The 13,408-nt window shown below is 40.6% G+C and overlaps 1 protein-coding gene across 3 annotated transcripts in view; it reads right to left on the bottom strand.

Annotated features, from left to right (window-relative positions):
* SMYD3 (SET and MYND domain containing 3) overlaps positions 1-13,408 on the bottom strand; it is a 764,618-nt gene that overhangs the window by 646,761 nt on the left and 104,449 nt on the right. Inside the window, exon 1 of one of the 3 annotated variants that reach the window (XM_033199073.1) lies at positions 6,638-6,731. The exons of the other annotated variants lie outside the window; for them this stretch is intronic. The gene's annotated coding sequence lies outside the window, so the exon portion shown is untranslated. Of the gene's footprint in view, positions 1-6,637; positions 6,732-13,408 lie in introns of those variants that run through there. 3 annotated transcript variants of the gene reach the window in all.

The raw sequence follows: 13,408 nt of genomic DNA, 5'->3' as shown, positions 1-13,408 counted from the left end.
CCCCACTCTGTCGCCCAGGCTGGAGTGCAGTGGCCGGGTCTCAGCTCACTGCAAACTACACCTCCCGAGTTCACGCCATTCTTCTGCCTCAGCCTCCCAAGTAGCTGGGACTACAGGTGCTGCCACCTCGCCCGGCTCGTTTTTTGTATTTTTAGTAGAGATGGGGTTTCACCGTGTTAGCCAGGATGGTCTCGATCTCCTGACCTTGTGATCTGCCCGCCTCGACCTCCCTAAGTGCTGGAATTACAGGAGTGAGCCACTGCGTCCGGCCTAGAATACATACATCTTATCTGGAGGTGCAACAGCCCAGCGCCAAAAGACCACCAGTTAGGTTTCTTGGCTTGCTACAGCAAAAGGAGAATGCGTACTCTAGGAAACTGGGCATTTTTGAAAAGGGGAGTTAAAATGAACTTGCTACAGAGTCTGTGTTTTCTGCTGGGTGATATGGGAGAAGGTAAAGAAAACAGAAGTCTGTTCTGAATTCAATGTTGTCAGGAACCAAAGATTACTGGTAGAATAAACATTTTAATAATTTTTATCCAGGGAGCAGGAGGAACAAAGAGATGCTAGAGTTGATAAAAAAAAAAAGCAATTGTTAGCCAGGTGCAGTGGCTCAAGCCTGTAATCCCAGCACTTTTGGGAGGCTGTGGCAGGAAGATTGCTTGAGGCCAGATGTTCCAGACCATCCTGGTCAATATAGTGAGATTTCACTTCTGTTATTTTTCAATTGTTAAAAAAAAAAAAAAGCAATTGTCAGTCACTCGTGTTGCTGAGGAGCCGATATAAGAACTGAGACGGACCCAGGAACAACAGACTATGTTTTACCTCTTGCTCTGTACGGGCAATATGACGATGAAAGAAAGCGTGGGAGAAACGGACCCCTCATTACGTAGTTTACCCTCCCGCCGTGTGCGATGTGAATCTGTGTATGATGTGAATCCTATGTTATACATTATAGGATTGTTATACAATCCTATGTTATACAATGTTATACTTTCTGATATCAAAAAAGAAAAACCTTTTTGTGCACAAAATATGAAAAAGGGACTACATAATAAACAAGAGTCTTCGAGGTATAGGCCAGTACATTAACATACTTTGGGGAACTACCTGTGTTATATGATTCATGAAAAACCCACAAGAAAAGCAGATAGAGAGAATACAGCAAGCAGACTGCTTTGCACAGGGGTAAAGGGTAGTGCTCAGAAATACTATTAAGAAATAATATTACCATTTAGAAGCTTCCTTTAAATGAAAACAACTGTGAATAAATATCCCTTCTAACCACTACAAGAGGCAACGTACTTAGCATATGGTATACGGTATGGGCTTTAGACATGGACTGGGAATCTTGGCTTCACACTTAATATTTATAGGGCTGAGGACAACTTAGTTAACTTTTCTAGCTTCAGACTTCTCATCTATAACATGGAGGCAACACTGTTAACTTTGTTTTAAGGAGTAAATAAAATAAAATATGCAAAGCATTTAATGTATTAAGTACCTCACAGTTGGCCCTCAATAGCATTTAAAGGGAACACGGTACCAAACCAGATTCAAAATGCCAGTTTAACATTCATTCGTTCCACAGATATTTGTTGCCATGTGCCAGGCATTGTGTTTAGAAAGAAATGTAACATTTTAAAAGCACCTGGCTTCCTGGAGTTTACAGTCTAGCATAAAGACAATTAATCTGACAATAGAAAGCACAGGATGTCACCAGAACACAGAGCAGAGAGACCTAAAGCAAAGCAGCAGTGTGAGGCAGGGAAGGCTCCTTGGAGGAAGAGAACCTGAAGGAAAAGTAAGAGTTCTGAAGGACTTCTAGTTACAGCTATGTGGAGAAGTCAGTAATTTGTCGCTATATAAAACAACTATAAAATTGGGGAAAAAATTATATTAAAAATAACATTTCAGAGCACTGAAAATAGACCAAAGTGAGAACAAATTAAAAAGCAATCATTCCTGAAAATCACCTAGAGGTTGAAGTTAGTTTCTAGGGGACCTCCTTGCCTCAGGCTGCTTCTACCCTACACTCAGCTGCGGTGGTGAAAGCTATAGTTTGACAAACTTGGGGCTGTCTGCAAAAGTCAGTATCTTTGCTACCAGAAGAGGCAGATCTGATGCAGGATGGGGGCCAAATTCCAGGTATTTACCAGCTAAAGTAGCAAATGTGGTGGGAGACAAAACGGGAAAAACCATACCTTTGCTCCCTAATGCGATAGTCCAAGCTGGGGGCAAGCGGCAGGAAGAGCCCTTGAGCCCAGGAGTTCACAGCTGCAGTGAGCTATGATCATGCCACTGCACTCCCGTGTGGGTGACAGAGCAAGATTCTGTCTCCAAAAAAAAAAACAAACAAACAAAAACAAGCAAACTCCCTAAGAAGGAATACTGGAAATTGTTGATATGTAGGTAAATGTAAAAGCCTGTATACTATATACTGTATTTTTAATTTCCTTACAAATCCTAAGATTGGCCTAAGATAAAAACCATTGTTCAGTGTATAACATATAGAGATGGACAGTACATGACAAAAATAGCACAATGTGGGGTGTGGGGGGCAATGAACCTATATGGGAACAAAGTTCCCATACTTCACTAGATCAAGTAACTGTAAAACTTTCAGATTATGATATGTTCAAGATTCATCCTGTAATCCTTAAAGCAATGCTATCCAACAGAAATATGAGAACCACAAATATAAGTCACATATATAATTTTTAATTTTCTAGTAATATTTTATAGGTTTTTTAACATGAAACTTTAATATATTTTATTTAATTCAATATATCCAAAGTATTATGACAACATATAATCAATATGAAGATTATGAATATTTTACATTCCCTATTAAGTCATTGAAATCTGATTTGTATTTCACTTTAGTACACATAAATTCAGAATAGCCACATTTCAAGTGCACAACAGCTACATGTAGCTAGTGGCTACTGCAGTGGGCAGTACAGCACTACAGCAAATGCTAAAAAAAAAAAAAAAAAGAAAAAAGATGACTTTTTAAAAAATCAACAGACAAATTAAAATGGTACACTCCAAAAATATTTCACACAAATGTAATAGACAAACAGAGGAAAACAAAAAAGACATGAAATCTATAGAAAACAAAAATCAAAATGGCAGACATAAATCCAACCATATCAAAAATTATATTAAACATGAATGTACCAAACATTCACATCAAAAGGAAGAGACTATCAGACTGGAGTTTTAAAAGCAAGATTCAGCTGGGTGCAATGGCTCATGTCTATAATTTCAACACTTTGGGAGGTCAAAGTGAGAGGATCACTTGAGGCCAGGAGTTCAAGACCAGCCTGGGCAACTAAGCGAGGCTCTATCTCTGAGAAAAAAAAAAAAAAAAGGGCACAGTGGCATGCACCTGGAGTCCTAGTTACATGGGAGGCTCAAGTAGGAGAACTGCTTGAGTCCAGGAGATAGGGGTTACAGTGAGCTTTGATTGCACCACTGCACTCCAGCCTAAGAAACAAAGCAAGACCTTATCTCGAAGGAAGGGAAGGGAAGGGAAGGGGAAGGGAGGGGAGGGGAGGAGAGCGGGAGAGAGAGAGAAGGAAGGAAGGAAGGAAGGAAGGAAGAAGGAAGGAAGGAAGGAAGGAAGGAAGGAAGGGAGGGAAAAAAGAAAGTGAGAGAGCGAGAAAGAAGGAGAGGAGAGGAGAGGAAGAAAGGAGAGAGGGAGAGACAGAGGAAGGGAGAGAGGGAAAGAGGAGGGGGAAGGAAAAGAGAACAAAAAATGCAAGACTCGACTATAGTCTGTCTATAGGAGATATACACTAAATTCAAAGACACTGCAGTGACTATATTAATATCAAACAAAAAATGCTTTAAGACACAAATATTACTACAGACAAGGAGGGACATTTGATAATGAAAAGTAACACATTTCATAGTGAAAAGCTAAATATGTAAAAAGGAGAAGAATCTTCTGAGCGTTAAAGGCCCAGAAGTAAGAGAGGTGCTTTCCTATTTGGTACCCCCTCTCCAGCTGTTCATATCATATTCCCAGCTCCTATCAGCACTAGCCATGGCAGCAGTCCTATAATTCTCATCTTACCCTGAACATTCAATGTCTTCAAATTCCTATGCCTTTGAACATACCCTTGCACTATCCATAACACTGACCTCAATATTTGCATCAGAAACTCCCACTCATCCTTCAGGTTTCAGCTTATCAACCAACCCTTCTCTGAATACTTCACCAAAGCCTGCAAATACCTACAATAAAGCACTCATTGCTCTCCAACTATCATTTGAATTTCCCTCCAGACTTTCATCCCTTTTTTTTTCCAGTTTGCAGTATCAGGTTCTATCACAAAACATGACACATAATAGGCATTCAGTAAATGCTTGCTAAATGAAGGATAAATGAACAAATGAACAATTGAACACATGTAGGATGGACCAAGGTTAGTGAAAATGGGAGCTGAAGATTTTTTTCACAACTCACATCAGAGGAATTAAAATACAGTGACCAGGAAGCATTAAACACATTAAAGAATTACTTTAAGCAGTAATAACAATAATAATAACCAACATTAGAGGAGTATTTACTGTGTGTCAGGTACTATGCTAAGCTAAATATTTTACATATATTAATTATTTCAACCCTCATAATAACTCCATTATGAAGAGACTACTTTTGAGGGGTTTTTTAGACACAAGGTCTCACTCTCTTGCCCAGGCTAGAGTGCGGTAGCTCACTGCAGTCTCAATCTCTTATGCTCAAGCCATCCTCCCGGCTTCACCTCTCGAGCAGCTGGGACTACAAGAACACACCACCACATCCAGCTAATTTTTTACTTTCTGTAGAGATGTGATCTCACTTTGTTGCCCAGGTTGTCCTTGAACTCCAGGCCTCAAGTCATCCTCCCACCTTCACCTTCAAAAGCGCTGGGATTATAGGTGTGAGCCCACCACATCTGGCCTTAAAGGCACTAGTATTTAGAGATGGGTCAACAGCAAAAGAAAAAAAAAAGTCAATTAGAATAAAGAAACATTTCACTCAAAGAAGATATACAAATAATCAATAAGCATATAAAACAATGTTCAATATCATTAATCATTATGGAAATACAAATCAAAACCACAAAGATAGGCGACTTCAAAGACACTAGAAAGCTATAGTTAAAAAAACAGAAAAACGAGTATTGGCAAAAATGAGAAGAAAGAACCCTCATACTTGCTGGTGGGAATGTAAAATGGTGTAGGAAACATTTTACATGGTTGTCCTACTAGTATCATTACTAGATGATGCAGTATCCTACATCATCGTATAGGAAACATTTCACGTAGGAAACAATTTGGTAATCCCTTTAATGCTGAGTAATTATATAATCCATATAATGAGAAAAGTTTTCTTTTAGGAAGAAGGAAAATGTTCTAAAATAGGTGATGCCTAAACAACTCTGAGACTATGTTAAAAAAACACAGAGCTATACAATTTAAATGAGTGAAGTATACGAGATGTGAATTATATCTCAATGAAGTTCTGTTTTTAAAAAGCTAACTTTAAAAATTTTAAGCTGGACCATTATAATATAGTTACTCAGTGGCAAAACCAGAATTTGAACTGAGGCTACCTGCTCTTGTGCTCAGGATTCCTACATACATCACAAAATTACTAAGAGAAGCATCATAATTAGCTCATCTTCAAAAAAGACTTCATCTATTCATCTCAAACAAAGCAATATATTTTAATATAAGCATTTTGTCTACTGATATAATATTTTTCAAAAAGTTAAACAGCATGAGAAATTTATAATATTAGATAAAATTACAGGCTAGGCATAGAATTGCCTAGTGGCTCATACCTATAATCTTGGCACTTTGAGAGGCCAAAGTAGGAGGTCTGTTTGAACCCAGGAGTTTGGGACCAGCCTGAACAACATAGCATGACCCCCATCTCTAAAAAAAAAAAAAAAAAAAAAAATTAATTAGCTAGGCATGGTGGCAGGCACCTGCTATCCCAGGCACTTGGGAGGCTGAGGTAGGATTGCTTGACCCTGGGAGGTGAGGCTGCAGTGTGCCGAGATTGCACCACTGCACTACAGCCTGTGCAAGAGAGCAAGACCCTGCCTTTAGAAAAAAATCTAAAAACAGTTGTTTTATTTCTAGTTCTGAACTACTTTCTATGCTTTGGTGACATCTATGGTTAAAATTGAAAACTGGTATTAATGGCTAGAAAGAAGCAAAGGATTTTTCCATATGGATTCCATCTTTCTTAGCTTTGCCTTTATTTCACAGAAACAGAAAGTAAGGAAAATCTAATCAGTTAAATTACTCCTCTCTGGTGTCACATCCTAATAAATAACTGTTATCCTTATGTCCTTCAAGGAAGAAATGATACTAGTAGGACAACCATGTATGTTTTTTGATTACTCTTATCAGTAAGTACTTACAATATTAGGCAAACTAACTCATATATAGCACAGCTATGTAGTATGTATAACTGATAAAACTCAAGATCTCTAACATGTTTGAATATAAGTATCCATTTCCTTTAAGAATAGAATTCAAACAGCCGTTTCTGACGAATATACACTGTGAGAGAACTCCTATGTACCTCCTTGCTATAATGAAAGGAAGTTTAACCCCACAGTACACAAACCTCACTACACAGGCAAGATCCTGATGTCAGAACACCAATACTGAGGGGCGTACAATGTAAACATACCGCGGTAATCTATGGCAGAGGCCGAACTTCAATCATTTCGACCAACCTTTGGAATTCTGCTTTGGATTTCACTGGAACACAGGCTTATGACAGAGAAATCAGAATATTCCAAAACAAGAAGTTACCAATATCAGGCTCTTAAGAGTAATTCCTATTGTTGTAAAGAGACTGAACAATGGACATCGCAGCAATCAACTCCCAAACTTAGCTACGCTTTATTATATAAGGCAGCCTCCCGAACTCAGCTACGCTTTAGGAGGTGAGAGAGGCTCCCGCCGGGCGCTGTGGCTCACGCCTGTCATCCCAGCACGTTGGGAGGCCGAGGCAGGCGGATCACAAGGTCAAGAGATCGAGACCATCGTGGCTAACACGGGGACACCCCGTCTCTACTAAAAATGCAATAGATTAGCCAGGCGAGGTGGCGGCGCCTGTAGTCCCAGCTACTCGGGAGGCTGAGGCAGGAGAATGACGAGAACCCGGGAGGCGGAGCTTGCAGTGAGCCGAGATGGCGCCACTAACTCCAGCCTGGGGGACAGAGCCAGACTCCGTCTCAAAAAAAAAAAAAAAAAAAAGAGGCTCCCGAACTTAACTACGCTTTATTATATAAGAGGCTCCCGAACTCAGCTATGCTTTATTATAAGAGCAGCTCCTGAACTTACCTATGCTTTATGATATAAGAGAGGCAATTCGGTCACTTGTTGGGCAGAACCTCCTGGGACAAGCAGTCAACACCAAGAAAGCAATGCCTGCTCCCTCCATTTTAAAACAGAAGGCTGTATTTTTACCACTATCCCCAAGCAACCAATCCAGAACCAAATAGCACGGATCTTTTGGAATGAGGAAAATTCTAAATATATTAATAATCAAATCCATGAATACAGCCAAAGTCCAAGAGTAGAAATGTATCTTATCATTTTGCTCCATCCTTCAGATGTTTCCATGAAATGTTTCAATGCTGTCTGAAGAGCAACCTCAATACCAACATCACTCATGCAGTCCAAGGGGAAATGTTCTGTTTCTTCTATTTTCCTTCAGCCTGAGACCAACTGATTCTTTTCAAAGAGTCACTGCAATCATCCTCAGGGGTTCTCTTAAAGTAGACAAGGCAAAACCACTGGCTGTCATAGGAACCCCCCGCGGTTAGACAGGGGAGAGGAACCCCCCGCGGTTAGACGGGGGAGAGGAACCCCCGGCGGTTGGACGGGGGAGAGGAACCCACCGCGGTTGGACGGGGGAAGAGGAACCCAATCACTGCCTCTAGGCTCTGCCACCACCTGGTGAATAAGAGCCAGAAAATCACATGGCAAGAGCCTGCAGGCGTCATGACACCTATGTTAGGCACCTAAGAGGATAGGGTGGCTTTGAAAACCTGATTTTAAAATTACAAGGTTAAATATCTGAGGTAGTCGGCCAGGAAAAAGAAAAATGTGTAGAGGAAGAACTTGGTCAGAAGCCTTTATGAGAGTGAGGGTTACTGTATCTCCTCATGTAAGGGGCCTTAGGAACACACCCCAAAGTATTGGGCAGTCTAGAAAAATACTATTTACTTTAAGAATGGGATGGAAGTATGAGTTGCTCCTATATAAATGATAGAAATAAATTAGCTTTTGCAAATTGGGCTTTATAGGTATACTTACATCAATATCCTACTGGTACATGTCTCTATTTTTCTTGATCCTATACTGTTTGGGCATTTTAGTGTTAACTTCTTAGCTAGCTGGTTATTCATTATTCAAAGTTTTTTTTGTTCCCAGTGGCTCATTTACTAATTATATATGAAACCACAAAGCTCTCGAAGTTTCTGCTCCCTCCTTAGCACCCTATCTGGACCATCAGACAGCTTCTGGATCAGAACTGGATATACATCATCAACCCACACTACACTAATTCAGGATAACGTTGATAAGACCAAAGAACAAACTATCACGCAACATGGATTTATTTTGATACCTAAGATAACCAGCGCCTTCATATACTCAATGATATGGTCTGGCTCTGCGTCCACACCCAAATTGCAAGTTGAATGATAATCCCCAGTGCTGAAGGAGGGGCCTGGTGGAGCACGCCTGAATCAGGGGCTACACTTCCCCCCCTTGCTGTTCCTGTGATAGTAAGTTCTCATGAGACCTGGTTGTTCTCCTGCCAGCCATGTGGAGATGTGCTTACTTTCCCTTTGCCTTTCGCTATGATTGTACGTTTCCCGAGGAAGCAGAAGCCTGTATGGCCTACAGAACCATTAGCTGATGAAACCTCTTCTCTTTATGAATTACCCAGTCTCCCAGGTGTCTTTACAGCAGTGTGAGAACTACTACACTCAACAAGTACAAAAACTATGGCTTAACCACAGCAATAGTAGTTCTTTACCAAGTCTGGTTGAAGATACTAAAGGAGTGTGCCACTGTGATCTAAAATTTCTAGAGATTAGGAATCCTTAGAATGGATATGCTCTTCGGAAAACTGTACCATCTCTTTGCCTGTTCATGGATCACTACCAGTCTGTGGCCCATTAGAAACCTGGCTGCATGACAGGAGGTGAGTAGCGGGCAAGCAAGCATTAGTACCTGAGCTCCACCTCCTGCCTCCCAGGTTCAAGCGATTCTCCTGCCTCAGCCTCACAAGTGGCTGGGGCTACAGGCACCCGCCACCATGCCCAGCTAATTTTTTTGCATTTTTAGTAGAGACAGGGTTTCACCATGTTGGCCAGGCTGGTCTTGAACTCCTGGCCTCAAATGATCCACCTGCCTCGGCCTCCCAAAGTGCTGGGATTACAGGTGTGCGTCACCATGCCCAGCCCCATATTTTATTTTTATTTATTTATTTTTGAGGCACAATCTCACTCTGTCACCTGGGCTGGAGTGCAGTGGCATGATCACTGTTCACTGCAGCCTCCACTTCCTGGGCTCAAGCAATTCTCCCACATCAGCCTCCAAGTAGCTGGGACTACAGATGTGTGCCACCATACCTAGCTAATTTTTGTATTTTTTTTATTTCTTTGTACTTTTGGGTTTTTCCACGTTGCCCAAACTGGTCTCAAACTCCTGGGCTCAAGCGATCTGTCTGCCTCAGTTTTCCAAAAGTGCTGGGACTACAGGCATGAGCTACCACGCCCAGCCTCTCATTTTTAATAGATACTACTGAAAAAAAGTACTGTGAAAAAGAAACAAAAATGAAAAAGACACAGGCCTATCCTTAAGGACCTTATGTCCTACCAAACTATAAAGTAAGCCATAACATCTATGGATTTGTAGCAACGTGTCATCCTGTCAACTTTACTACTGAGGTGATGAGATGTATTAACATTGGCTTTCAAACTATTTGTATGAACAAACATAAAATTCAAGCATAGAAATTGAATCTGATCTAAAAATCAGCAAATTATAATTATGAATTTGTTACATTCTCACTGTATCCACATCCTCAAAATTCTGACATTAGCAAGCCATTAAACAAGACCGCTAAGATTACATTAATCTTATACTAAAGTTTTGGCCGGGCGCGGTGACTCAAGCCTGTAATCCCAGCACTTTGGGAGGCCGAGACGGGTGGATCACGAGGTCAGAAGATCGAGACCATCCTGGCTAACCCGGTGAAACCCTGTCTCTACTAAAAAATACAAAAAAAAAAAAAAAAACTAGCCGGGCGAGGTGGTGGGCGCCTGTAGTCCCAGCTACTCCGGAGGCTGAGGCAGGAGAATGGCAGGAACCCGGGAGGCGGAGCTTGCAGTGAGCTGAGATCCGGCCACTGCACTCCAGCCTGGGCGACAGAGCGAGACTCCGTCTCAAAAAAAAAAAAAAAAAAAAAATTATACTAAAGTTTAGTGCTAAACTTTTCATCTTTCTCTGTTTCATCTTTCTCCTTGTTTTCCCAAAAGAAAAAAAAAGTTAAAGATTAAAAGTTAAATATTTCAGATATATAATCCTAAAAACTGCTCCACTGCTAGGTGACTAATTTTAAGACACTGTCATCAGTTTAAGAGGTCACTCGCTCATTTATTTATTCATCTAACGTTTATTTACCCACATACTGTGATAGGCAGTGAGGAATAAGCACAAAACAGAAACAGTGCCTGCCTTCACAAAGCTTAGTCTAGCAGGATAGTAATTTAAGAAACTGAAACAGTATATTAAGTGCCTTTTACAAATATTCTTTGCAGCTACACCAGCTACCACTTGCATTTCAACATTTTATTTCGAAGCCATTATTTATTTGTTTGTTTATTTTTTTGATATGGTATCTTGTTAGGTTGCCCAGGCTGGTCTCAAACTCCCGGGCTCAAGCAGTCCTCCTGCCCCAGCCTCCCACGTAACTGTGATTACCAGCACATGCCACTGTGTCTGGCTCCAAAACCATTTTTTAAAATTACTTCAGTGTTAAGACAACTTTAAGAAACAATATCATGGTTGGTATCAGTCATTAATTGTGCTATTTTATGACTTCAATCTTTTTTTTTTTTTTTTTTTTTTTTTTTGAGACGGAGTCTCGCTCTGTCGCCCAGGCTGGAGTGCAGTGGCCGGATCTCAGCTCACTGCAAGCTCCGCCTCCCGGGTTTATGCCATTCTCTCGCCTCAGCCTCCCGAGTAGCTGGGACTACAGGCGCCCGCCACATCGCCCGGCTAATTTTTTTTGTATTTTTTTAGTAGAGACGGGGTTTCACCATGTTAGCCAGGATGGTCTCGATCTCCTGACCTCGTGATCCACCCGTCTCGGCCTCCCAAAGTGCTGGGATTACAGGCTTGAGCCACCGCGCCCGGCCATGACTTCAATCTTTTGATGCAGTATGGTTTCCTTGCCATTTCCAATAGAAAAATCCTTGCCCCTTTCAGGCTACTGCAGTTGAGATACAAGACTTGAGATATTTTTCTAAGAGAAAACAAAATAAACAAAGCAGCCAAGAGAAACAGTATCAGCCATGTAATAAAAGACCCAATGTACTTTATTCCATCGTCCCAGGCAAACAAATAAAAAAAAAACTATGAATTATACAGTATACAAATGTGTTTTCTTTGGAAAACACTGAAAAATAGAAAGATTCATGTGGAAAGAAATTACTTTATTCCTACCACTGTCTTTCAGCACACTCAAAATTCATAAAATTCACAAAATCTGAAGCTTATAAATCCAAAGAAACTGGTCATACATCATGAACACAATATTAACTTTTTAAAAAGTATTTGAGGCAGCTGAACATCATCACAGTATCTGAAGGCTCATTTCCTTAGATTAATTCAATGATCATTTTCAAAGCAAAGCTTTTTATGAAAGCTAAAATAAAATTTCTAGGTAACCAAGGAGAGTCTTTCAAATGGAAAAAAGTGGACGATATTCAACTCTAACAAATAAGGTATGTAGGTGCAGGCATGGTGGCTCACACCTATAAATCTAAGCACTTTGGGAGGCCAAGGCAGGAGTATCTCTTGAGCCCATGAGTTCAAGACCAGCCTCGCCAACATAGTAAGACCCCATCTCTATTTAAACTTTTTTTTTTTAAAAAAAAAAAAAAAAAAAGAACAGAGTCTTACTTTGTGGCCCAGGCTGGAGTGCAGTGGTGCAATCTCGGCTCACTGCAACCCCCGCCTCCCAGATTTAAGATATTCTCCAGCCTCAGCCTCCCAAGTAGCTGGATTACAGGCATGTTGCACCACACCCGGCTGATTTTTGTATTATTAGTAGAGAACGGGTTTCACCATGTTGGCAAGGCTAGTGTTGAACTCCTGACCTCATGTGATCTGCCTACCTCAGCCTCCCAAAGTGCTAGGATTACAGGCATGAGCCACCACACCCAGCCTTAAAATTTTTAAAATAAAAAATAGGGTATGTAATAATCATATAAAGTTCTAAAACATCCAGTAGCAATGTTTTTAAATCCCAGTAATTCAGGTTTTTTTTGTTTTTTTTTTTTTTTGGAGACAGTTTCACTCTTGTTGCCCAGGCTGGAGTGCAGTGGCACGATCTCAGCTCACCACAACCTCCACCTCCTGGGTTCAAGTGATTCTCCTGCTTCAGGCTCCCGAGTAGCTGGGATTACAGGCATGTGCCACTATGCCTGGCTAATTTTGTATTTTTAGTAGACACGGGGTTTCTCCATGTTGGTCAGGCTGGTCTCGAACTCCTGACCTCAGGTGATCCGCCCATCCCAGCCTCCAAAGTGCTGGGATTACAGGCGTGAGCCACCGTGCCTGGCCTCAAATACTATTTTAAGATTATTCATTCATAATACATTGTAGTCTGAAATAAGAATAACCTCTCTAAACAGTCCACATGACCTTCATCCTCTATTTTTCCAATATAATGGCAAAAGACAGAGTTGTGATATTTTTACTGTAATCATAGAAGCATCAATTCAACATATATAGGATTAGCATATCAAACATTTCAGCAAATATCAAAATACAGATATTCTTCATCCTGATGAACAAATTCATTACTAAACTTGCCAACTAGTTTCCAAACTTATAAAAAACCATAATAAAATGTAAGGCAAAACTGCTGAAACTAGTTAAAATGAGTCTCGATCGGCTAAAATGATTAACAACGCCATCTTAAAGACGATCCCGTATCTGAGCACGTGATACCTCTGTGATTTCGGGGCACAAATCCCTCTATCCGTCAAACTAAATAGAAGGGTTAGAGAGGTTAATAGAGACAGAGTGTCTGTAATAGACTTCTGCATTTCATTCTCCACTCAATATACTCCAATCATCATTG

Source organism: Trachypithecus francoisi, unplaced genomic scaffold (assembly GCF_009764315.1).
Source record: "Trachypithecus francoisi isolate TF-2019V2 unplaced genomic scaffold, Tfra_2.0 Lachesis_group5, whole genome shotgun sequence".
Taxonomy (NCBI): Eukaryota; Metazoa; Chordata; class Mammalia; order Primates; family Cercopithecidae; genus Trachypithecus; species Trachypithecus francoisi.
This window is presented reverse-complemented; position numbering and strand designations above follow the sequence as displayed.